This window comes from Chiloscyllium plagiosum, unplaced genomic scaffold (assembly GCF_037043375.1).
Source record: "Chiloscyllium plagiosum isolate Xiang-an unplaced genomic scaffold, Cpla_swu_hap1 HiC_scaffold_17, whole genome shotgun sequence".
Taxonomy (NCBI): domain Eukaryota; kingdom Metazoa; phylum Chordata; class Chondrichthyes; order Orectolobiformes; family Hemiscylliidae; genus Chiloscyllium; species Chiloscyllium plagiosum.
In genome coordinates this window covers 66,264,712-66,289,859 of record NW_028270155.1, presented here as the reverse complement: position 1 = coordinate 66,289,859, position 25,148 = coordinate 66,264,712, and the positions used below count along the sequence as shown (strand labels likewise).

Here is a 25,148-nt window from a genome sequence, read left to right as displayed (position 1 = left end):
TATGGCGGGGGGTGGGGGGGGGCAAACAGTGGCATTTGTAGAGGTGAACACAAAGATAGTGACAGGAGAAAATTCCAGATGTATGGGGGTTAGGTGGAACAGCATCAGAGGCCATGGAAGGCCATGGGAGTGATTGCTACTGCCAGGGACCACCATTATGACCCCCTCAGAATGAGTGTAGGTGAGTAGGGTGGGCACCATTGTGGTGCAGTGTTAGGGTTCGGGGCAGGAAGGACAGTTGGAGGCAAAGTATAAAGTCACGGGTCTCCACATGAGGGGGGTATGGGTGGAAAAGGGCTGTCCGAGTAATGCAAGGTAAAAGGAGACACAGTAGCTTTGGGAGGAGTGGGGAGGGGTACCTGGTGAACAGTTGGAGCTGAGCGCTAATAGTGTCCACCATGAACTGTCACCTGCCACCGTTTGCCACTCTCTAGAGTCAAAGTGCAATTGGAAAATGGTTAGGACAATGCCCAAAGTGGGTAGGGACTCTTTAAAACTCTTTGTCTTTTAGCTTCCCACTTCATCTTCCAATTCCCAATGCCTTCAAATTAATTTTCATTAACTGTTGCAAGGGACTTCCATTACTCGATTTTAACTTGAATGAAAGAAACAGTTTAAAACTTTTAAAATCTTCTAACTTATAGAACCTCGTACTCACCACAGAAGGTTCATACTGTGTCCACCTGTAGTACTTCCAGTGTATTTCAAGGTGGTGAAGTCTGTTTAAATCGATGGCCAGCTCACTGCCTTCCTTTCCACGCTCCAGTATCCCCCATTTAACAGTGGGTAGACAAGGTGACTGGCAGCCCATTCAACTTTGGCCCATTGAGCACCTTAACTGGCCAGTAATATGTAAGGCTGGGGAAGGAGAAATGATGGAAATAAGCCCTCCAAGTTTGTCATTTTTGGCAAAAGGGGGAGGGAGATGGAGTAACTCTTTTGGGGCAACCACACATTTTTGCGTCCCTAATTCGGTTTCTAAAAACAAATACCCCACCCCATTATTCTGCCTTGCTACAGTTTCAATCTCTTCCCAGGCAAAAAGCCTGATTCACCTAAGTCTGGCATCCAAGGACTTTGCCCTATTCTGGTCGCCCTGTTATAGGAAGGATATTATTAAGCGGAGAGGGTTCAGAGGGGATTTATTAGGACGTTGCCAGGAATGGAGGGTTTGAGTTATCAGGAGAGGCTGGATAGTCTGGGACCTTTTATACTGGAGTGTAGGAGGTTGAGAGTTGACCTTATAGGGGGTATAGATAATATGAATGGTAAATGTCGTTTCCCTCGAGTGAGGGATTTCAAGACTAGGGGCATATTTTAAGATGAGTGCAGAAAGATTTAAAAAAAGACATAAGGAGCATTTTTTTTAACATGGAGAGTGGATTGTGTGTGAAATGAACTTCTGGAGGAAATAGTCAATGCGGATACAGTCACAAGGTTTAAAAGACATATTTGGAGGGTTATGGACCAAGCGCAGGTGATTGGGACTAGTTTAGTTTGGGATTATGGTCAGCATAGACTGTTTGGACCGAAGTGTCTGTTTCCAAACTGTATGACTCTAAGTTGTCATCTTCTCAGGACTTCTTGTGTCCCGTAATGGACACACGTCGTTCTTGGAGTGGCTGGAATGACAAACACAGGGTTTGCATTGGCATTCAAAAGATGCTAATTGTTTTTCTATGGGAGGAGGTTGTGGTGTAATGCTGACATGAAAGACTAGCAATCAAGCTGAGGCTAACACTCTGGGGACATACATTTAAATCCCATCATGTCAAAGAATGTCGTATTCATTTGGAATTAAAAGTTAGTCTCGTGATGACCATGAAGCCATTGTCCATTATACAAACTGATCTGGTTCACTAATGTCCTTTAGGGAAGGGAATAATGAGAACATAAGAAATAAGAGGGCCTCTTAAGCCTGCCCTTTGAATCAACAAGATCATGGGTGTCTGGCATGCCTCAACTCCCTTTTCATGCAAAGCAGTCAGCTCGCTTATATTTCAAAAATCTATTTACATCCTCTTTAAGTACTTTGGTAATTTGGCTTCCACAGCTCTGGGGTATAAAATTCCAAACATTCATCACCTGAGAGAAGAAATTCCTTGCATCTCAGTTTTAAATGCGTGTTTCCTTGTTCAGTAACTATACCCCCTAGTTTGAGATTCCCTCAATAGGGAAACATCTGCTCAATATCTACCCCATCAAGTCCACTCAGCATCTTGTAGGTTTCAATAAAATCACTTTTTATTCTTCTAAACTGAATTGAATAAAGGCATAACCTATTTAATAATTCTTGATAAGGCAACCTCTTCACCCCAGGAATCAGCCTATTGAATCTTTAATAAACAGTCTTCAATGCCTTAAGACCACTTTAAAAAAAAAGATTCAGGGACCAAACCATACACAGTACTCCAGTTGCAGTCTCATCAACATCCTTCACAGTTGTAATAAGCGTTCCCTATTTTTAAAGTCCAAATCCATAGCAATAAAGGCCAAAATTCTATTTGCTGCACCTGCACACTAACTTTGCGCTCCCTTCACAAGAACACCCAAATCCCTCTCTGCTGCACTCTTTTGGAGTTTCTCTCCATTTAAAAAATGTTCTTACCTCTTGATTCTTCCAGCCAAAGTGCATGACTTCACATTTGCCTACATGAGACACACTTTGCGACAATGAGACTCCATCTGCCAATTTTTTGTCCACACACTCAACCTATCTATATCCCCTTGCAGATTCCCATGTCCTCATCACAACATATCCTCCCAAACTACCCTTTTTGGATCATCAGCAAATGTGGATACATTTTGCTCTGCCCCCTCCTCAAAGTCATTAATATAGATAGTAAACAATTGAGACCCTAGGACAGGTGTAGTGGAACTCCACTAGTTATATCTTTTCAACATGAAAATGTCCTATTAGTCACAACAGTCTGTATTGTGTGTGTTAACCAATCCTAAATCCATGTTAATACATTACTCCCATACCATGAACATCTATCTTGTATAATAACCTTTAAGGACACCTTATCAAATGTCTTCTGAAAGGCATTATACTAAAACACTACATTTACTGTTGTCCTTTAATCAACTTTGCTTGTTACATCCTCAAAGAACTCTTGTAAATTTGTCGAACATAAGTTCCTTTCACAAAACCAAATGAACACTGAGTTATTGCATTAAACTTTTCAAATGTCCTATCTCTTCCTTAATAATGGATTCTAACATTTTCCCAATAACAAATGTTCGGCTAACTGGTCTAGAGTTTCTTGTTTTTAGTCTCCCTCCTTTCTTGAATAGGGGTGTTACATTTGCTGTTATTCAATCCACTGGCACCTTCCCAGAATCCAGTATATTTTGGAATATTTTGACCAATACCTCCACTATCTCTGCAGCCACTTCCATTAAAATGTTTGAATGCAAGCCATCAGATCCTAGTGATTTATCTGCCTTCATCCCATTAGTTTGGCAAATCGAGGGCTCCACAATTTACAAATATTTGACTTATGAGTACAATCCCATACAGAGGTGTAATTATAAAGATCTGATATATGCATAATTCCTGTGCATACAAACAGGTACTTTACATTATGCATTGTGTTCTGATTTGCGAATGGACGCCAAAATGGAACCCTGGGAACTGCTTGTATTGTTTCTTGTGATAGAAACTTCTTTCTTCCCATTAGCAGCCTGCTTATCTGTTATCTTTGGGATGTTTATAGTGTGCTTCTTTGTGAAGATGGACATAAAATATTAGTTTAAATTATCTGCCATTTCTCTGCTCCCCATTATCAATTTACCAATTGCATCTTCCAAGATTCCAACACTTACTTTAGTTACTCTCTTTTTATACAACTGCAGAATCTCTTGCTGTTTGGCTGATATTTCTTGACTCTTTACTTTCATAATAAATTTTCTCACTCTATAGTAATTTTTTAGTCATCCGTTATGTGTTCTTAAAATATTTCCAATCGACTGATCTACCACTAATTTTCACTGTTTTATATTACTTAGTTTTAATTGGATAGACTTCTCGACCACTTTTGTTAATCATAGGTGGTTCATCCTTTTCAAGTCCTGTCTGACTGAAACAAATTTTTGTTGAGCATTATGAAATGCTTCCACAACAATCTTTGAGCCATGCATTTATCTCTCTAATCGTGTAAGGGGTAGCAGATTTAAAGCAGAAATAAAGAGAAATTACTTCTCTCAAAGGGTTATAAATATTTGGAATTCACTACCCCAAAGTACAGTGGATGCCAGGGCATTAAGAAGGAGATAGAATTTTAATTAGTAATGGATTGAGGTTATGGGGAATGGGCAGGAAAGTGGAGTGAAGCTGAGAGAAGATCAGACATAATCATACTGGGTGGCAGAGCAGGTTTGAGGGACTGAATTGATTATGCCTGCTCCTAATTCTTATGTTCTTCTTATGTATTTACCAATTTGTATGTGGCCCAGGTAGTAATATGGAAATTAACTTATGGGTTCTGCTTTTTAATTTGATCTAGAGCTGCTGGTAATCCATTAGCAGAACCTCCTTCTTTGTCCTACCAATGTCATTGGTACTTTCAGAGATTACGACAACTGGATCCTTCCCCTCCTGCTCCAAGTTCCTCTCCAGCCCTGAACCTCAGTATCAGGTAAGGAACCAAGCCTTCAAAACTCTATCTTTGTTGCAGAAAACTATGAACTATGCTACTACCTTTACCATTAAGTTTCTCTTTTCTCCCCCCCAACCTCCTGTCCTTGACCATGCATGAAATTAATGTAATTAATTTAAGGGGTATAAATGCCTCCTGAACACACAATGTCCAGCTACCTCTCCAGTTCCCTGATGTGTCACAGTGTCTACAGCTCAGAATCCAGCTGATTATCAACTCTGAATCAAAGCTCTTTGAGCAGCCAACACTTGCTGCTGTGGATTGCACCAGCATCCACCAGATTACACATACTACAGCTGAAACACACTAAATGCCTAGCCATTTCGATTCCATTTAATTCATTAATTTTAATGTTAAATACTTTAAAAGATTAATTTTCTTAACTGTACACTTCTCTTGTAACAACATCTCCTGATTTAAAGAACTAGCTAATCGAAAGGCATGAAAAAAAATACAAACCATTCACTTATTTTCCTGTGATGTCACAGGCTCTCACAGGAAGAGACAAGTTGAAGGGGCTCTCTGAAGCTGTTTTTTTAATGTTCCTCTGTCACTACCATTCTCATGCAGGTTCACACTGTCATCTGCCATCCTTACCTGGTCTGGGCTACATCTGACTCCTCACAGCAATGTGGTCAACTCATAGATGCCCTCTGAAATTAACTGGCAAGCCTCCCATTTGTATCAATTTCACTACAGAGTGTAAAAAAGATCAAAAGCAGATGGACCAGCTGGCATTGACCTAGCCACTGGAAACAACAATGGCACACCCACCACTGTGAACAAAAATCTTCTTTACTATCATCTGGGAGCTTGTGCCAAAATTGGGAGAGCTGCCCACAGACTGATCAAGCATCAGCCTGATATATTCATTAAATGCACAAAGCACATCCCAACATCATTTTCACCATCCCCTGGGTACATTCTGATCCAGTAGCAGACTAGACATACCAAAGTTGGTGGGGCAATACCACACAGCTTGCCTTGGACTCCTCATCATTGAGTCTGGACCTCACAAAGTCTCCTGGTGTCAGGTCAAACATGGGCAAGGAACCCACTTGCTGAATCCTCCATGCTAAACATCAACATAGATTCTTGATCAGTAGGGAAATTAAGGTTTACGGGAAAAGGACAGGAAAGCAGAAGTAGGGAATGTTGGAATGTGGATCAGCCATGATCCTATTTAATAGGGGAGCAGGCTTGAGGAACTGAATGTTGTGGTCCTGTTCATACTTCTTACAGTCTTTAATTTTGAGAAGCACTGTAGGTCACAAGGGGACGGAATGTGTTCTAAGTGGGGTGCTTCAAAGTCCATTACTAAGAATAACTTGATGGTACCATTACTGACAAAGCTGATTGAATCCTGAAGGACAATGCTACTAAACTGGTGTGTAGCAGGTGTTAAGAGAACCAACAAGAGGGAAATACTTACTTGACCTCTTCCTTACTAATATACTGTCACAGATGAACTGTCCATGACTGTATTAGTAGGAGGTAAAAACAATGACTGCAGATGCTGGAAACCAGATTCTGGAACCAGATTCTGGTTCAATGAAGCGTGCAGGATGGCACACCAAGAAAACTAATCATAGTACTGAAGACTAGTACTCCTGGATTGCCATGTCCCTAGACAAGTAATCCTGGGACACCAACAGGCTTGGCATCTACCTGCCAATGTGAAAGATTGCCCAAGTATGTCCTGTCCACAAAATGCAGGACAAATCCAGCAGATTCAATTACTGCCCTATCAGTTTACTCTTGATCATCAAAGTGATGAAAGGATTTGTCAACAATACTAAATGGTGGCACTTGCTTAGTAATAACAAGTTTGATGATGTTCAGTTTCTGATCTGTCAGGCCATTCAGCTTCTGACCTCGTACAGTTTTGGTGTAAACACAAATGAAAGAGCTGAACTCAAGAGATAAGTTGAGAGGGATAGTTACTGTCATCAAGGAAGCATTTCATGGAGTTTGGCATTGAGAAGCCCTAGCAGAACCAGAGTCAGTTGGTGTCAAGGGTAAAACTTTCTGTTGTTTGGAATCATACCTAGCACAAAGGAAGATGATTGTAGTTGTTGGAGGTCAACACTGCAGTCCTATGACATCAGGGTAAGGACTGGCTAAGGTCCAATGATCTTCTGTTACTTCAATAATGACCTTCCTTCCATCATAAGGTCTGAAGTGGGATACTCACTGGATGATTATATAATGTTCAGCACTATTTGTGAAAAACACTGAAGCAGCCTATTTCCATACATAGCAAAGCCTGACAACATTCAGGCTTGTGCTCATAAATGGCAAGTAACATTTGTGCCACACAGTTCCTGACGATGACCGTCTCTAACTAGCATCAACTAAGACATTCAATGGCATCATTAAATCCTCCACTATTCAAGCCTGGAGCCTATGATTGACCAGAGACTGAAATATACCAGCCACATAAATACTATGGCTACAAGAGGAAGTTTGAGGCTAAGAATTCTGTAGGAGATAAGTCACCTCTTGATTCCCCAAAGCCTGTACATTATCTACAAAGTAGAAGTGAGGAGAGTTATGGAATACTCTTCACTGCCTGAATGGGTGCTGCACCAGGAACATTCAAGATTCTCAACATCATTCAGGACAAAGCAGCCCACTGGAACGGTACCCTATCCAACACTTCAACATTTACTCATTTCACCAATGACACAAAGTGAAAACAATGTGTTCCATCTATGATAGAACAGCAACAACTACCGAGGTTCCTTTAGCAGAAACCTCAAACCTGCGACCTCTACCATCTAGAAGATCAAGTATGGAAATATCACTGCCTGCAAGTTCCTCTCCAAGCCACACATCACCCTGACTTGGAACTGTAGCGCTGCTCCAGAGGTCGGATCACTGCCAACTTCTCAAGAATAACTGGGAACGTTGGTCTTGGCAGTGATTAATATCTAATAAAGGAAACAAAAATCATGTAATTTAGTGGCCCAATGGTGAATAACATTGTTGCTTCAAGACTTGTGAATTCAGTGCTGACATTTTTTTTAAAACAGGAAAATTATTCACACAGATTCCAAAATCAAGGTCAGGGACCAGGAAACGGAAATGCCTGAATAATATATTTACTCTACAAAGTAAAACCCTTTACAGGTAGTGTATACAGAGCTGGTATTGGTAGAACTCACATGCAATAGACTCATGAGAAACATCATAAACATATTTTACTAAGTACTTGGACTATTCTCAGCCTGTCCTCCCATCACAATGTCATTATATCAACACCAACCTTTGTCGAGCAAATAAATGAGCATAGTGGTTTCACTGAATTTAGTGACATCCATTATATAATTATGTCTGTGCATTTTTCTCTTTCGTTTGTTTTCTTTTGTGGCCAGGTTTCAATTTTCTCATCCGCTGTTTTTTTTCCATTTTTTATCTTTTCATATTCCATACGGTTGTCTGATCATCTGGCTCTATGCCAAGTAAATCATGTGTCTGTTAATGACTGTTCTGTGTACTGAATTTGATCTCTCAAAGGTTATTACTTTTCAGAATCTTGGTTGATACATATGAGTGCTTTAGTAGTAACAGATGCTAAGGGACAATGAGAACTATTGGATTTTGCAACTTTGGACTGCCTAGCTAACAGGGAGCAAGTGCAACGAAACACGTGGCTACAGCGCTGGTGCAGGGGGGAAGGCTTCAGATACATAGATCATTGGGATACCATCTGGGGAAGGTGGAACCAGTACATGAAGGATGAGATGCACTTAAACTGGAGGTTCACCAATGTACTGGGTGGGAGATTTGCTCGAGCACTTCAGGAAGGTTTAAACTAGTTTGGCGGGGGATGGGAACCAGAGCTACAGATTAGAGGGGAAGGTAATTGTTGAACGGGCAGAAATAGAATGCAGAGAGTTTGTCAGGAAGGATACACAGTTGATAGGGCAAAGGAATGGGTTAATGTGTGTCTGTTTCAATGCAAGGAGTGTCAGGAATATGAATGATGAACTTAGAGTATGGATCAGTACTTGGAACTACTATGCTGTGGTCACAACTGAGACATGGATTTTACAGGGGCAGGATTGGTTGCTGGATGTTCCAGGGTTTACATCTCTTAGAAAGAATAGGGAGGGGGTTTAAAAGAGGAGGGGCAGTAGCATTGTTAATTAGAGAGTGCATCACAGCTGCAGAAAAGGAGGTTGTTGAGGTGGGTTTATCTACTGAGTCAGTATGGGTGGAAGTCAGTAACAGAAAGGAGCAATCTTTATTGGGTATTTTCTATAGATCCCTCAATAGCAGCAGAGAGATGGAAGAACAGATTGGGCAGCAGATCTTGGAAAGGTGCAGATGTAACAGAGTTGTTGTTATGGGTGACTTCAACTTCCCTAATATTGATTGGAATCTTCTTAGTGCAGATAGTCTGGATGGAGCCGGTTTTCTCAGGTGTGTCCAGGAAGGATTTCTGACACAATATGTATATAGACCAACCAGGGAGGAGGCCATATTGGATTTGGTGCTCGGCAACAAAACAGATCTCTTGATGGGAGAACATTTTGGTGACAGTGACTACAACTGCCTCACCTTTACCATACCCATGGAGAGGGATAGGTACAGACAGTATGGGAAGGTTTTTAACAGGGGGAGGGAAAATTATAGTGCTATTAGACAGAAGCTGTGGAATATAAACTGGAAACAATTGTTCTATGGGAAATGCACACAGAAATTGGAGGCTGTTTCAGGAGCACTTGTTGCGAGAGTTGGATACTTTTGTCCCACTGAGACAGGCAAGGAATGGTAAGGTGAAGGAGCCTTGGATGACAAGAGCAGAGGAGCTTCTCATCAAAAGGAAGAAGAAGCTTACTTAAGGTTGAGGAAGCAAGTATCTGGCACAGCTTTAGAGGATTACGGGGTAGCTAGGAAAGAACTCAAAAATGCACAGAGAAGGAGGCACAAAAAAGCCTTGGCAAGAAGAATTAGGGAAAACCCAAAGGCATTTTGCACTTACATGAGGAATAAGAGAATGATCAGAGAGAGAATGGGACCAATCAGGGGTAGTGGAGGGAACTTGTGTCTGAAGTCTAAAGAGGGAGGGGAGGCCTAAATGGGTTTTTTGCTTCAGTATCCACTAGACAGAGGGATCTTGTTGATAGTGAGAACATCGTGGACCAGGTTATGGCACGGCGTGGCACAATGGTTCGCACTGCTGCCTTACAGCACCAGGGACCTGGGTTTGATCCCAGCCTCGAGTAACTATCTGTGTGGAGTTTGTACATTCTCCCCGTGTCTGCGTGGGTTTCCTCCGGGTGCTCCAGTTTCCTCCCACAATCCAAAGATGTGCAGGTTAGGTGAATTGGCCACGCTAAATTGCCCATTGTGTTCAGGGTTGTGTAGGTTAGGTGCATTAGTCAGGGGTAAATATAGGATATTGGGGTGGGGGAGTGGGTCTGGCTGGGTTACTCTTCGGAGGGTTGGTGTGGATTTGTTGGGCTGAAGGGCCTGTTTCCACACTGCAGGGATTCTAGGATTCTAGATTAATAGGCTGGAACAGATTGCTGTTAAGAAAGTGGATGTGCTGGAAATTCTGGGAAGCATCAAGATAGCTAAGTCCTCAGAGCCGGACCAGATATATCTGAGGTTAGTACGGGAAGCGAGGAATGAGATTGCTGCGCCTATGGCAATGATCTTTGCATCCTCACTCTCCATGGGAATAGTACCGGATGATCGGAGGGAGGCTAATGTTGTTCCTTTGTTCAAGAAATGGAATAGGGAAATTCCTGGGAATTACAGATCTGTCAGTCTTACATCTGTGGTAAGCAAGGTGCTGGAAGTGATTCTGAGAGATAGAATTTATGACTATTTGGAAAAACTTATTTTGATTAAAGCTAGTCCGCATTACTTAGTGAGGGGCAGGTCATGCCTCACAAGCCTTATTGAGTTCTTTGAGGATGCGACGAGACAAGTTAACGAAGGTTGAGCAGTAGATGTGGTGTATATGAATTTCAGTAAGGCATTTGATAAGGTTCCCCAAGGTAGGCTCATTCAGAAAATTAGGAAGTATGGAATACAGGGAAATTTGGCTGTCTGAATACAGAATTGGCTGGCCAAAAGAAGACAGCTAGTGATAGTGGATGGAAAGTATTCTACCTGGAGGTCAGTGACCAGCGGTGTCCCGCAGGGATCTGTTCTTGGACCTCTGCTCTTTGTAGTTTATATAAATGACTTGGATGAAGAAGTGGAATGATGGGTTAGTAAGTTTGCCGATGACACAAAGGTCAGTGGTGTTGTAAATAGTGTCAAGGGCTGTTGCAGACTACAACAAGACATTGGCAAGATGCAGGACTGGGCTGACAATTGGCAGATGGAGTTCAACCTGGATAAATGGGAAGTGATTCATTTTGGAAGGTTGAATTTGAATGCTGAAAACAGGGTTAAAGTGTGGAGGTACAAAGGGATCTTGGGGTCCACGTACCTTAGATCCCTCAAAGTTGACACCCAAGTTTATAGAGTTGTTAAGAAGGCTTTCTTTTTGCTTTCATTAACAATGGGATTGTGTTTAATAACTGTGAGGTTTTGCTGCAACTCTATAAAATTTAGACCACATTTTGAAAATTGTGTCCAGTTCTGGTCACCTCATTATGGGAAGGATGTTGATGCTCTCAGAGAGAGTGCAGAGGAGATTTACCAGGATGCTGCCTGGATTGGAGGGCTTGTCTTATGAAGAGAGGTTGAGTGAGCTAGGGCTTTTCACACTGGAAAGAAGAAGGAAGAGAGATGACTTGATAAAGGTACACAAGGTAATGAGAGGCATAGATAGAATAGATAGCCAGAGACTTTTCCCCAGGGCAGAAATGGCTGTCACAAGGGGTTATATTTTAAGGTGATTGGAGGAAGGTATAGGGGAGATGTCAGAGGTAGGTTCGCAGAAAGTCGTGGGTGTGTGGAATGCACTGCCAGCAGTGGTGGTAGAGTCAGAGACATTAGGGACACTTAAGCGACTGCTGGACAAGCACATGGACGGCAGCAAATTGAAAGATGTGTCAGTTAGGTTGATCTTAGATTAAGATAAATGCTTAGCACAACATTATGGGCGAAAGGGCCTGTACTGTGTTGTTCTATGTTCTATGTGATTCTCACTGGCAATTCTCCCATGTAACTTTCTTTCGAATTTTAGCTAGCTCATCTGGACAAGCCATAATGCCTAAATAACAGGACAAGAAAAAAAGCAAGTAGTGGGGTGACCTGTCCCAACTATACATCATCTATCAGGCAATTACAAAGCATTTTTACTGGAAACATACAAAAAGTTTCCTGTCAAGTTGTTTTAGTAATTAATCTGAGTGGAGGAGATACAATTAAATGAAAAAAATCTAAAAATAGCTCACTCAAAAAGTTGTAAGACAAATTTGTATCTGCCCAAAGTGAAAGGGGAAATCGCTCAGTGTAGTGTAAAACCGATCATCTCAAATTTCGTAATTAAAACAAATCTTTAAAACAGACATGTGATGCAGAACTAGACAGAACTGTTGATTTGGTATTCTTGGATCATAGAATGTTTACAGCAGAGAAGGAGGCAATTCAGTTCATCAAAATTCTGACGGCTCTTTGCAAGAGCAATTTGGCATGTTCTCTCCCAAAACCCTCCAATCCTTTTCGTGTGGCCCTAGGTTTTATTGTTCTGTGGATGCTTACCAGCTTCTCTTTTGATTGTTATGATTGAATCTCATTCTTCTACCTCTTAGGCAAAGTGTTCCAGATTGTGACCATTCTTTACATAAAGCAAAATTTCCTCACTTTGTTTTCAGATATTTTAACTTTGATTCTTGACCCTTCCTAAGGCAGCACAGTGGTTAGCACTGCTGCCACACAGCACCAGGGACATGAGTTTGATTCCAGCCTTGAGCAACTATCTGTGTAGAGCTTGTATGCTCTCCCTGTGTCTGTGTGGACTTCCTCTCAGCCAAATCTGTGCAGGTTAGGTGGATTGGCCATGGGAAATATAGAGCTACAGGGATGGGGAGGGTCTGGGTGGGGATGTCCACTGGAGGATTGGTGTGGGCACGAATGGCCTGCTTCCATATTGTTGGGATTCTATGATTATACAATGGATATAATTTCTATCTTCTCTGTTTAGAACTTCCTGTTTTTGAATATGTCTACCAAATCTCCTCTCAACCTCTTTCTATAAAGGAAATTAATCCCAGTTTCTCCAATATATCCATGTAGTTGAAGTATCCCACCTTCAGAAATATTCTTATCAATCTTTCCTATGCCCTTTCTAAAGTCTTCAAGTTCTCTTACATGGCCAGAATAAGCTTCGCATGGTTAGAAAGGAGAGATCACAGTTGAAGCAAGACACTGCCCGCGTGATTACACAGTTCAAGGAATTTGGAGGTAGTGTGGGAATAGATCAGGTAAATCTTTTTTTTCTTTCTCAATGTTAAAAGTTTAAAATTCAGTATGTAGTGAGATTAGTAAGGTAGCTGACTGAGGGACAGTTTTCAGTCAGTCACCTGAAGCCTGAATAGGGTTTTAATAGGTGTTGATTACCACTATCAACTAGCATGAATCATCACTGCTCACCTCAGCTCTATTTAAGAGAGGGTCTGTTGGATGTGCATAATTGGTCAGGAAGGAGTAATTACATATGGAGTAGGACACAACCAAAAGAGAAAATGCTGGAAAATCTCAGTAGGTCTGGCAGCATCTGTAAGGAGAGAAAAAGAGCTGATGTTTCGAGTCTAACTGACCCTTTGTCAAGACACAGCCTGAGTGAGTATATAGTTTGGGTAATTTGGAGCAGAATGGGAATTCAGTACAGAGGGAAAGAGGTGTTATTGAAGATACAGTAGGTCCAGCATGAGAATGGTTTATCTGTGATGTTATAGGTTCATTGATGATAACTACTAATTTGACAACCTATTATAGCTTGTAAAGTTGTAGCTGTGCATCCACCTCAGGAAGTTCATTCTACTTACAAACCTCCCTCTTTTTTTTTTCCAAAAATTGTCCCTCATGTCTTTTAAAACCCTCTCCTTTCATCTTAGAAATATGCCCCCCCAAAAGTGAAACCTCCCATCCTAGGGAAAAGGGATCTACCATTGATCTTATCTATACCCCTCATGATTTAATAAGCCTCTATAAGGTCACCTCTCAACCTCTATGGTCCAGGAGAAAAAGTTCTAGCCTTTCTTTATGTTGTAGAGCTTGTCATCCAGTACATAAACAGCCCCTTTAATTTCAAAGAATTGACTTATGATTCATAGAAGAGTAAAAACAATGTGAAGTATTCAATAAATGAATATTTAAACTTTCTCTTGTGTTCATATTACATGAGTGCCTCTGTATATTTAGAAAGTCAAGTGCTCGGTTATAACATACCACTAATTTGCTGTTGATTCTGTTAGGATCTGATGCATTCACAGGCATTTTAATCAAGCACTATAATTTCTGAATAGAGGTTGTCAGCCTTCATGATCAGCTCAGAACCTAATCACGAGACTCTGGTCTCACACCCTGCTACAGCCCCTACTTCTGAGTAGAAGGGTCCAGTTCCACATGACACTGTACCAGATGCCTGCCAATTGTTGTCCAACAACAGAGTAAACCAAAAGCTTGTCATTGGTGACTGGCAGAGGATCAGTGCACCATGTTGAGGAACTCTTTCTTGGAGTTGGTGGAGTCTGAGCTTTGAACACTGCAATGCATTAGGGAGATGTCTAGGTTAGGTGTTTTAGTCAGGGGCAAATATAGGCTAGGCGAATGGGTGTGGGTGGGTTACTCTTTGGAGGGATGGTGTGGACTTGTTGGGCTGAAGGTCCTGTTTTTCCATACTGAAGGGATTCTGATTTCTGAGACTTAAGTGGATACAATGTTTCAGGATGCAGTCACAAGAGTCCAGAACGAGAGGGCATACATTTAGGGTGAGAGGAAAAAGATATAAAAGGAACCCAAGGGGCAACTTCTTCATGCAGAGGGTGGTGCATGTACAGAATGAGCTGCCAGAGGAAGTGGTGGAGGCTGGTACAATTTCAACATTTAAAAGGTATCTGGATGGGTATATTGACTAGGAGAGGTTGAGGGATATAGGCAAAGTGCTGGCGAATGGAAATAGATTAGGTTAGGATATCTGGTCAGCGTCAGCAAGTTGGACAGAAAGGTGGGTTTCCATACCATACATCTATGACTAAGAATCTAACTTCAGGCACAGCAGATGGGGGGTGAACAATGGGGAGGGGGGCAGTCAACATGACCTATTGAAAGGTCAGGCAGATTGGCATTGGAGACAGGGTTGCCTTGTTTGTAAGAAATAAAATTAATTTGATAGCAAGTAGAGTCAGAAGGCACAGAATCTGTATGGGCAGAGTAGAGAAAACTTAAAATAACTAATCGGACCTGTGTACACTCCCAGTAGTAGTCAGGATGTGGGGATGGAAATAAAGGCACTACTGCAATAATTATGGGGTACTTCAATATGCAAATAGACTGGGAAAATCCGATTGCTAGTGGATCAAAGGAAATCACAATCCCTACAAGATTGGCTGATTTTTGTTTTGAGACAAAAAACTGCAGATGCTGGAATCCAAAGACCTCAAGCAGGAGGCTGGAAGAACACAGCAAGCCAGGTGGCATCAGGAGGTGAAGTCAACGCTTCAGGTATTAACCTTCACCTCTTCTGAAGAAGGGTTATATTCAAAACATTGACTTCTCCTGATGCTGCCTGGCTTATTTGTTTTTGAAGCATCCTGTAGTACAGCCCACTAAAGAACAGACACAATCCTGGATGTGATGTATAATGAAAGATTTGATCAGGAACCCTTAGGGGCCAGTGACCATAATGTGATAGAATTCACCATCCCATTTGAGAGGGAGAAGGTGGAATCAAATTATACAGTATTACAACTGAGTGAAGGTAACTAAGACATGAGGAAAGAGCTGGCAAGAGTTGATTGGAAGGTAATTGAGCAGCAATGGCAGGATTTTCTGAAGGTAATTCAGGAAGCACTACAGAAATCCTCCCAAGGTAGAAGAAAAATACTGCAGGTGGGGGCAGGGGGAATGAGGCAACCATGCTGAAAAGGAAAGCCTGAGCCAGCATAAAAGCAAAAGAAAAATAACATTTTATCATCATCATCACCACATTGTGAAGTATTAATTCCAGCAAAGGATAACTGAAAAGCAATAACAGGTGAGACCTTGTCAAATGCCCGCTGGAAATCAGTAGAGTACATCAATTGGTTCGCCTTTATCCGTTTTTCTATTTCTCAAAGAACCCAATAAATCAATCAAACATGACTTTCTTTTCACTAACCCATTCTGCCTGCCTGATTTACATGAAGATGTCAGAGTGCCCTGCTAGGAGTGCACCTTTTAATAAAAGATTCCAGCATTGTTCCTCAGACCAATGGCTAATTCCTAATGGCTAACCAATTTAGCTTTCTGCTCCCTGCCTCCCTTATCCCTTGAATTGAGGAATCACATTTGCCAACCTGATAGGACCTATCCTGAATCTTGGGAATTTTCAAAATTAAATTAAGCTATCTCAGCAGTGTTTGTTTAACATCCTGGGATGAAGTCCATCAAGGGTTGGAAACTTCAGATTCTAATTTTTTTTTTCTGCATCATTCCCTGGTGACTATAGTTGTTTCCTTTCTGGGATGTTATTCATATAGCTTGCATTTGAAGATGACTATTTTCCATTATTGATTCCCTGTACTCTATCTAGAGGACAAATGCTTACTTTATATTTTCCTCTTCAAATATTTGCACAAACTCTTACTAGAGCATTTTTGTTTCCAGCTATCTTTTTCTCTCACACTCTCCCTCCTTACTCTCTTACTTTTTTCTTTTGCTGTTTTCTATATTCTGTCTAATGTTTATCAATGTGGAATTAAGTATTTTCTTTCGGTTTGATACCATCTTTAAAATTTGTAGTTAGCTACAAGTAGTGCCCCCATGCCTTAGAATCTTTCATCCTTACTGGAATGTATAATAATATTCTGAATTATATCCCTAAAATGTCTCCAACTGTTTCCTACTAACCTTAAGCTTGTTTCCCAGTTCACATTAGTCAGCTCTACCTTCTTGCACTCATAATTGCCCTTATTTGATTTTTCAATACTAGAATGACATCAAACAAAAGACCAATAAATCAAATGCCTTCACACAAGAATGATTTAGGAATTAGAGTCATAGAGAATATTCTTGCAGTTAATTCATTGCTGAGAAATGGGAGAGAAAATGTGAAGTGTGATATCAGAAGATGTAACAGTTGAGACACAAAACTTGAATAAGTTCCTTAATTAAATAGTGAGGAAGAGAAGATGCTTGCTTGGTTTTTTTATTCAACATGACATCAGTGCTAATGCCAGCGAGTGAAGAATTTAACTGCAATGCTGTCTGCCTGGGTCTCAATGGCACCATGCTTTCCAACAACTGCAGGATCCTGTAGTACCTAGAGGCAAGCATTGTTTTGGTCACAATCTTCACACAATACTAGTTTAATCATAGCTATCAAAGCAATTTATACTGCTCTGTAGCTATGGGTAAAATGTTCAAACCATAAAGTAAATCTTATTTCTAGAACAATTAACACGAGGTGGCTTGACAGGAGTATTTTCACTGAGTTAACAAGTTCTGTTTTTAAACATTACATCAAAGATTTGAGCAGATAGTATTGTAATGAAGCCTCAACCTGGACTGAGGTAGTGCTGCTCTGAGAAATACATCTTTCTGATTATGTTAAACAGAAGCCTCCTTTTTGTTTAAATGACAAAAGATCTGAAAGCAATATTTGAAAAGGAATGTGATGATGACTAAGTCCACTTATTCCTCAACCTGCACCATGAAACAATTTTACTCAAACTTATTGCTCTTGTCAAACCTTAGCATGCTCAAACTGGTTATACCACAATGGCTGCAGGTCAAAAGTAAATCAGTGATTGTCAATTTTCTAGCTTAAGAAAAGAAGAAATAGGAGACTGAGATGCCCATGCAGACTCCCTATTTTACAGTCCTTGGGAACCAATGGAAGAATGCTCCAATGTTTGAAGTCCAATCTTGCACATAAGATTGTGTTTCTTAGAGGCAACCATCCCAACAGTCGGACATTTTTGCATGACCACTTTCTAGGCCCAACATCTTCAGCTACTTCAAAGATCTCTCCTCAAAGTTAGAAGTGGAGATGGTTGTTGATGTTGATATATTGCTCAGTCTCATGTATATGCAAATTATGAAACATTCAAGTTTGAACTGAAAACTGACAAGTAATATTGCTGCTACTCAAATGGCAGGTATTTCCAGCAACTGAGAATCTAACCATCTTGTCTTGACATTCAATGGCAATATCACTACTAGATCTTCCATCATTGACACCTTGGGGTTGCCACTGACCTGAAATTTAACTGGATCATCCATGTGTATATACAATGGATAGAACAGCGTGGAGAGGCTAGGGATTCTGCAGCCAATAATTCACCTGACTCCCTAAAATCTACCCACCATATTCTAGGCACACATTAGGAATATGATAGTATTCTATTTATTTTCCTGAATGAGTAGCACTCCAAGAATATTCAACATTTGTAACCATCTAGGACAAAGAAGCATACACCAAATCTGTTACATCAGACACTCTCTACTTCCACAGCCAGTGTATGTTGGCGATAGTGTAAAGCAGCTATTAAATGAAGCAACTTGCCAAGCTTCCATGGACAGCACCTTCTAAACTTGCAACATGAACCAACTTGAACTGAGGCAGTTCACTATCTGCAAGTTCCCTTCCAAGTTACAAGCCATCCTATCGTGGTGTTGAATCACCATTTCCTCAATATCATTTGAATCAAAAATTTGCAATACTTTTCCTGATAACATTGTAGGTACACTTACGCCACATGGACAGCAACAATGCAAGAAAATGGTTCACCATCATTTTCTTGAGGGCAATTAAGGATAGTAACAAATGAAGGGCTTGCCAATGATGTTCCAATCTCAGGGAAGTATAACTGAGCCAGTCAACCCTGTAGAATGGTCATGGAGGAGGCCACTTTCTCACCTGTTTCTCTTACCTTTCATGGACCTATGATCAATACTGTTTCCCTCTTTAAAATGTCTGTCTAAAATTTAACATGCAGACTCCTCACTTGCAGGTCAAGTCACTTTTTGTTTTGATCCCCTGAGTGAGCTCACAGACACTTTTGTCCCATTGTACATTTTCAAATTCTATTGTGTTGGAAGCAAACAGTGTGTATTCCTATTTTAGCACTTCCACTTCAGCCTGACTATGTCAGTGAGCTCTCAGATATCCATATTCCCTCATTAATAGTCCATCCTGTTTAAACCCACAGGCTTTGTAACCCAAAGTCCTCACTCAACCTGCCTATAGGTATCTAAAACTGCTTATCTTATGAATATGAGGTGTGGTCATACACCGCCCTCCCCCTTGAAGCCAAGATGACCCTGTCTGTGGATGACTCCCCTCCTTCATAATGCCTTTCCCAGCAGTATTCCTCACCTTTGCAAATTCATCATAATTATACTGCATTCTTGAGCAGAGCCTGTAGTCCCTAAGTCCTGACAAGTCCTAGTAAAGCCCATTGCTGTGGCTTATTAATCATACCTCTTTATTCACATCGAAATCATTTACTAAATGACAGAGCAGTGGACCAGCACACTGCTGGTCACAGGCCTCCAGTTCAAAAAGCAACACTCCACTACCATCATCCTCTGTCTCCTATCTTCCAACTAATTATGTATCCAAATGTCAATGATGGAACAGCCTTAATCAAAGTTAACCATTTAAGTAATATTGTTTTCTTTTTATTCTTCCTACCAGAGTGAACAAGACCTTCACATTTTCCCATATTACACTTTATCTGCCAGATTCTTTCCCACTCACTGAATTTCTGTTTAGTTTTGAAAAATATATGCTGATAATTCCAGCTGAGTGGTTACCTATGATTTCTGTTTTTGAGGTTGTATTTTGATTGGGTATTACTAAGAGTGTCAAGCCAGTGCGATACATGTGATTGTTACACAGCTCACTAAAGAAATTCTTGTTTGACAGGCAGGGAAATGGAGGGATGTCAGGGATAGATGGAAGGTGGAATTCCAAACACAGATCAGCCACAATCAAGCTAAGTTATCCAGAATGTGCAGGCTAGGTGAGGAAATGAGGAAAAAAAACCCTCCACAATACAGAGGAGGTGGTGCTGGACATTTTAAAACGCATAAAGGTGGATAAGTCCTCAGGGTCTGATCAGGTGTATCCTAGAACTCTGTGGAAAGCTAAGGAAGTGATTTGCTGGGCACCTTGCTGAGCTATTTGTATCATTGATTAGTCATGGGTGACGTGGAGGAAGACTAGAAGGTGGTTAATGTGGTGCTACTATTTAAGAAAGGTGGTAAGGAAAACCCAGGGAAGTATAGACTGGTAAGTCTGATATCAGTGGTTGGCAAGTTGTTGGAGGGAATCCTGAGGGACAGGATATACATGATTTTGGAAAGGCAAGGACTAATTAGGGTTTTGTGCATAGGAAATTGTGTCTCACTAACTTGGTTTTTTTTTGAAGTAACAGAGAATTGAGGGCAGAGTGGTGGATATAATCTATATGGACTTCAGTAAGGCATTTGACAAGGTTCCTCATGGGAGACTGGTCAGCAAGGCTAATTCATATAGAATACAGGGAGAACTCGCCATTTTAGATACAAAACTGGCTCAAATGTAGAAGATAGAAGGTAGTGGTAGACAGTTGCTTTTCAGACCAGCAGTGTGCCACAGGATCGGTCATGTGTCCACTGCTTTTTATCGTTTATATAATGATTTGGATGTGTACATAACCAGTTTGGTTAGTAGGTTTGCAGATGACACTAAAATTGGAGGTGTAGTGGATAGTGAAGAAGGTTACCTCAGAGTACAATGGGACCTTGATAAGTTGGTTCAATGGATTGAGAAGTGGCAGATGGAGTTTAATTGGATAACGTGAGGTGCTGCATTTTGGAAAGGCAAGTCAGGGCAGAACTTATGCACTTAATATTAAAGGTCCTGGAAGGTGTTGCTGAACAGAGACCTTGGAGCACAAATTCAAAGTTCCTTGAAAATGGAGTTGTAGGTAGATAGAATATTGAAGTCTTTTGGTATGCTTGCCTTTATTGGTCAGTGCATGGAGTATAGGAGTTGGGAGGCCATGTTGCAGCTGTACAGGAAATTGGTTAGGTCACTTTTGGAATACTACATGCAATTCTGGTCTCTCTTCTATAGGAAGGATGTTGTGACATGTACAAGGGTTCAGTAAATATTTACAAGGATGTTGCCAGGATGTTGGAGAGTTTGCTATAGGGAGAGGCTCCATAGGCTGGGGGCTATTTTCCCTGGAGCATCAGAAGCTGAGTGGTGACTTTGCAGAGCTTGATAAAATCATGAGGGAAATGGTTAGAGTGCATAGCCAAGGTCTTTTCCCTCAGCTTGGGGGAGTCAAAAACTAGAGGGCTGAGGTTTAAGATGAGCACAGAAAGACTTAAAAGAGATCTAAGGGACAATTTTTCCACAGAGGATAGTGCACATATGGAATGAGCTGCCAAAGGAAGTGGGAGATTGGTACAACATTTAAAAGGCATTTGGATGGGTATAGAATAGAGTTTAAGAGGGATATGGGTCAGGTACTGGTAAATGGCACTAGATTTATTTAGGATATCTGGCCAGCCTAGTTGGGTTGAACTGAAGAGTCTGTTTCCATGCTGTTCAACTCTGACCTCTGGAGCAGATGGGATTTGAACTGGGGCGTCACAGCTCAGAGGTAGGGACAATACCTTTATGAAAGAGGTCAACCCCTCCTCTGATAACTAATACCAAAACACCCAGAGGCTCACCCTGCCTTATAAGCTGTTCTTAAAAAAAAAAAAAGTGATAAGTGGTATAACCTACTTCTCATTCCCGATCTGCTATAAAAGGAGTGGTTAAATGAAATCCTTTCACTCACTCTAGAAATCAAGAAGTAACAATTTTTCTAACTCCAACAATGAACAAATTAACAGAACCACTAACAAGCCAAACAATTCCCCTCTAAGGATTCTTGAATAAACAAAATTCTAATGGTATGCTATTTCAATAAAATACAAGTCCCACACGTATATCAAAACAGCAGAATTTAGTCTCTCAATTGCAGCTTAGTTGCATATCTTCCAGAACTTTGTTTCTTTTCTGCTGTCTTCCTCTGTCCAAAATGCCTCCTTGGACATTGATTTGGAGATGCTGGTGTTGGACTGGGGTGTATAAAGTGAAAAATCACGACACCAGGTTATTGTCCAACGGGTTTATTTGGAAGCACTAGCTTTCGGAGTGCTGCTCCTTCATCAGGTAATTTTGGAGTATAAGATTGTAAGACAGAATTTTATAGTAAAGGTTTACAGTATGATGTAACTGAAATTTTCTATTGAAAAGGACCTGAATTGTAAAGTGATCTTTGACATTGGTATCAATGTTACTTAAATTATTTAGACTGTGCTTTATCTAATATAAAGATGACTGTGCAAGCCAATTACTTTCAAGAGCAGAGAGCTCTTAACAGACAGCAGTTCACTCTCTCACCCAATCTTCCAAATATCCCTATCTTTATACTCTTGATGACCTATTAATTTCTTTACAATTGGATTGATTCCATAAAGTCAACCCTCAGGTTTAAATTTGATAGGTTTTCAGTATCTAAGGCCTTGGTTTAAATTAATTGGCTGATTCAAGCTAGTTACCAAAACATCAAAACAAACCTAAGGTTTTTCAATCAGACATTCAATTCTTACATGTTTTCATTTTAGAACTGTCTGTACATCAGCAACTGCTTGCGGGCACTTTCTGGTTTACATCTGGTTTACATCTCCAAGCTCAGGAAAACACTATCTCTTAAAGGGACCACACATACTTTTTTCCTATAATTTTTACAAACAAGTTCTAGCTTCCTACCTTCCACTTCATGAGTACTCTACACAACTTGGTAACAATACCAGTGCACCACAGGAGCCCTCCAGAAGATCTTTTACTCTGGGATTACTAGTTAATTCTCATTACATAATAATAAACCTAAAACAATCAATCTCTGGCATGTTTTACTTTTCCTGGATTTCCTGCTGAATTGGGATTATCCCTATTATTAATAGTGATCAGTTCACAATTGTAAGACTCTTGACCCAATTCCGTGGATTTCCAATTTTCAATAGCCTTAAGGATGCGGACTAATCTTAGATGTATGCCTGAACCCACCAATCTTAATGTGCTGGCACTATTCTGGAGATAGACATGTCCTACTTTATGGTAATTTTTGTGGTATTGGGCTGATTTGTATGTTTGTTTGCTTGTTTGTAAGAGTCATGCTCATGGCCTCTCAAGCTTTGTGAACCACATCTACATGAGGGAATAGTAAATTGAAAAGGACCTCCTGATGAATTTGCACTCCCAGGCTAGGCTGTCCCTACCTCCCTTTCTCCATGTGTCCCACCCCCAACCCCTCCCAGCACCTCATGCCCACTTTACCAAGCTATGGCATTTTTATGCCCAATGACCACTATACATGGTATAGAACCATTGAACCAACAGGAGAATGTGTTTTAGACTCCTTTTTTTAACTACAATCCAATATGTGTCAAGAATTCAATTTCTTTAAGTAACAATATCAGAACCTGAAATCTCTTAACCTGTATAACCAACAAACAAATTAGACAGCCAAGCTGTCAATCAAACAAGGTTCTCCCTGAAGCTTATGTCTATCAACATATAACAGTCCAGATAGCCAATTGTGAAGTTTGGCTCAGAGCCAAAAATTTATTATTTACTGAACCAGCTGAGTCCCTGGGAAAACATTGATCACAACTGCGCATAAGGTTAAGAACTTGCAGTTGCTGGTATTGATACTTTGAAGGGTCTGCATCATAGACATTTACATTAACTTGTAGTATAAAGTAGTTTTTATAATGTGAAAATTAATGAATGAAGTACTTTTAAACAAAATGTTTTTTAAAATCTTGTTACTGCCATTTAGTTAATTGGTTCTATAGTGTGTAGTGGGTCAATAAATATTGAAATGCAATGTTTGGTACAGTGTACATGAAGGCTATATGGATGGTAGAGGGTCATAACTGAAAAGGGGGGGGCATGAGGGATGTGGGGATTAGGTGTGGGACACTGTTTAGGTGAGGTAGTATGCATGGGACATGTGTCAGAAGGCATGCAGCTTTGAGGCCTCACACCCCACTGAAAAGGGGTTAAGTTAGAATGTGAAGTCAATTAGAGTAATTAATGAGATGCAAATGCATGTACACAAACTTCTCACCATCTGATGATTAAATTGACCTCCCAGTCTTGAGGAAGGACTTAATTGTGACCGTTTAACTCAATAGCAAAAAAACTGATTTTTGGACTCTTGTCTGATTAGGTAATCATGCACTTCATTATTCCTGACAACCCAGGAGGGAACATTCCATCCTATGAATAATCAGGATCCCACATTATGATCATTCCACACCTGAGACAAATTTACAATAACTAAAGTAAACGAGACAACCAAAGCCAATTATTACTTATACCCTGCTGTGTATTCAAACTGAATGAAATCTAACTGCATAAATTCCTTTCCTGTTGATTATTCTAGCATTTTTGGATATTTCTAGCATTTTTTTATTTCCTATTTCCAAATTTCACATGTTTGAACTTGGATATAATCAGGGTATGTTGCATAGGTCAATGAAGGCTGAGCTTTAGACAGGAAATGTGGTCTTTCCCACATGTTGTAGAGTGTTCTTTACAGGGTGAATGTGTTCTTGACAGAATCCACATCTAGAAGCCAAACTGATTGATGGGTTTGGCTTTTAATCAAGCTGGGAGCACACCAGAGTAGATTACATGATCTGGAAGATCACTCTCTGGCCCTCAGGCTCTGTGTAGGGACGTGAAAGATTTCAGAATCTATGATAGGGTAACTCCCACTCTCCCCAGCTCAAAAATAAGGCACTTACCTTCTTCCTCATGCTGTCTTTACCTCCCTTTTTAGCTGCTGCATTTCTCTAGGTCTGGGAAACCTAATCAGCCACTGTGAAACCTGCAAATGCAGTTTAAATTAAGGGTGTTTGCTATATGCCTCTTGTCTCAAATCTATTAAATGTGTGGATTGGAGTCAGGACAAGATCAGGTTTGAGATTTTGTAGAGTTTTAATAGCTGACCTGACATGATACCACCAGTTTTTTTTTTGGTGGGGGCAAAGATTCACCCAATTGATCTTTTCTTTAAATCGCTACTGAAAACAAGCCTAGTTTTTATTATTTTGAACTGTCTGTGGTGACAATGCCAATAGTAAATCACTCTCATTCCACCCAGCTGAAACAAAGTGAAAATCAATCTCTTGTGCCAGCTATCAGCGTCTATAGTCTTGCTCACCATGGCAACTAAATTGTCAAAAACCAAAATCAATAATATAAAGGAAACAAATTGAACAACTTAAGTAAACACAATAAGGTAAACATAA

At 40.5% G+C, this 25,148-nt stretch overlaps 1 long non-coding RNA gene across 1 annotated transcript in view; it reads right to left on the bottom strand.

The window, feature by feature from the left end:
- Positions 1 to 25,148, bottom strand: part of LOC122558537 (uncharacterized) — a 257,021-nt gene that overhangs the window by 55,683 nt on the left and 176,190 nt on the right. The window contains exon 3 of the long non-coding RNA XR_015759887.1: positions 659 to 858. This is a non-coding gene — a long non-coding RNA (uncharacterized LOC122558537). The remainder of the gene's footprint in view (positions 1 to 658; positions 859 to 25,148) is intronic.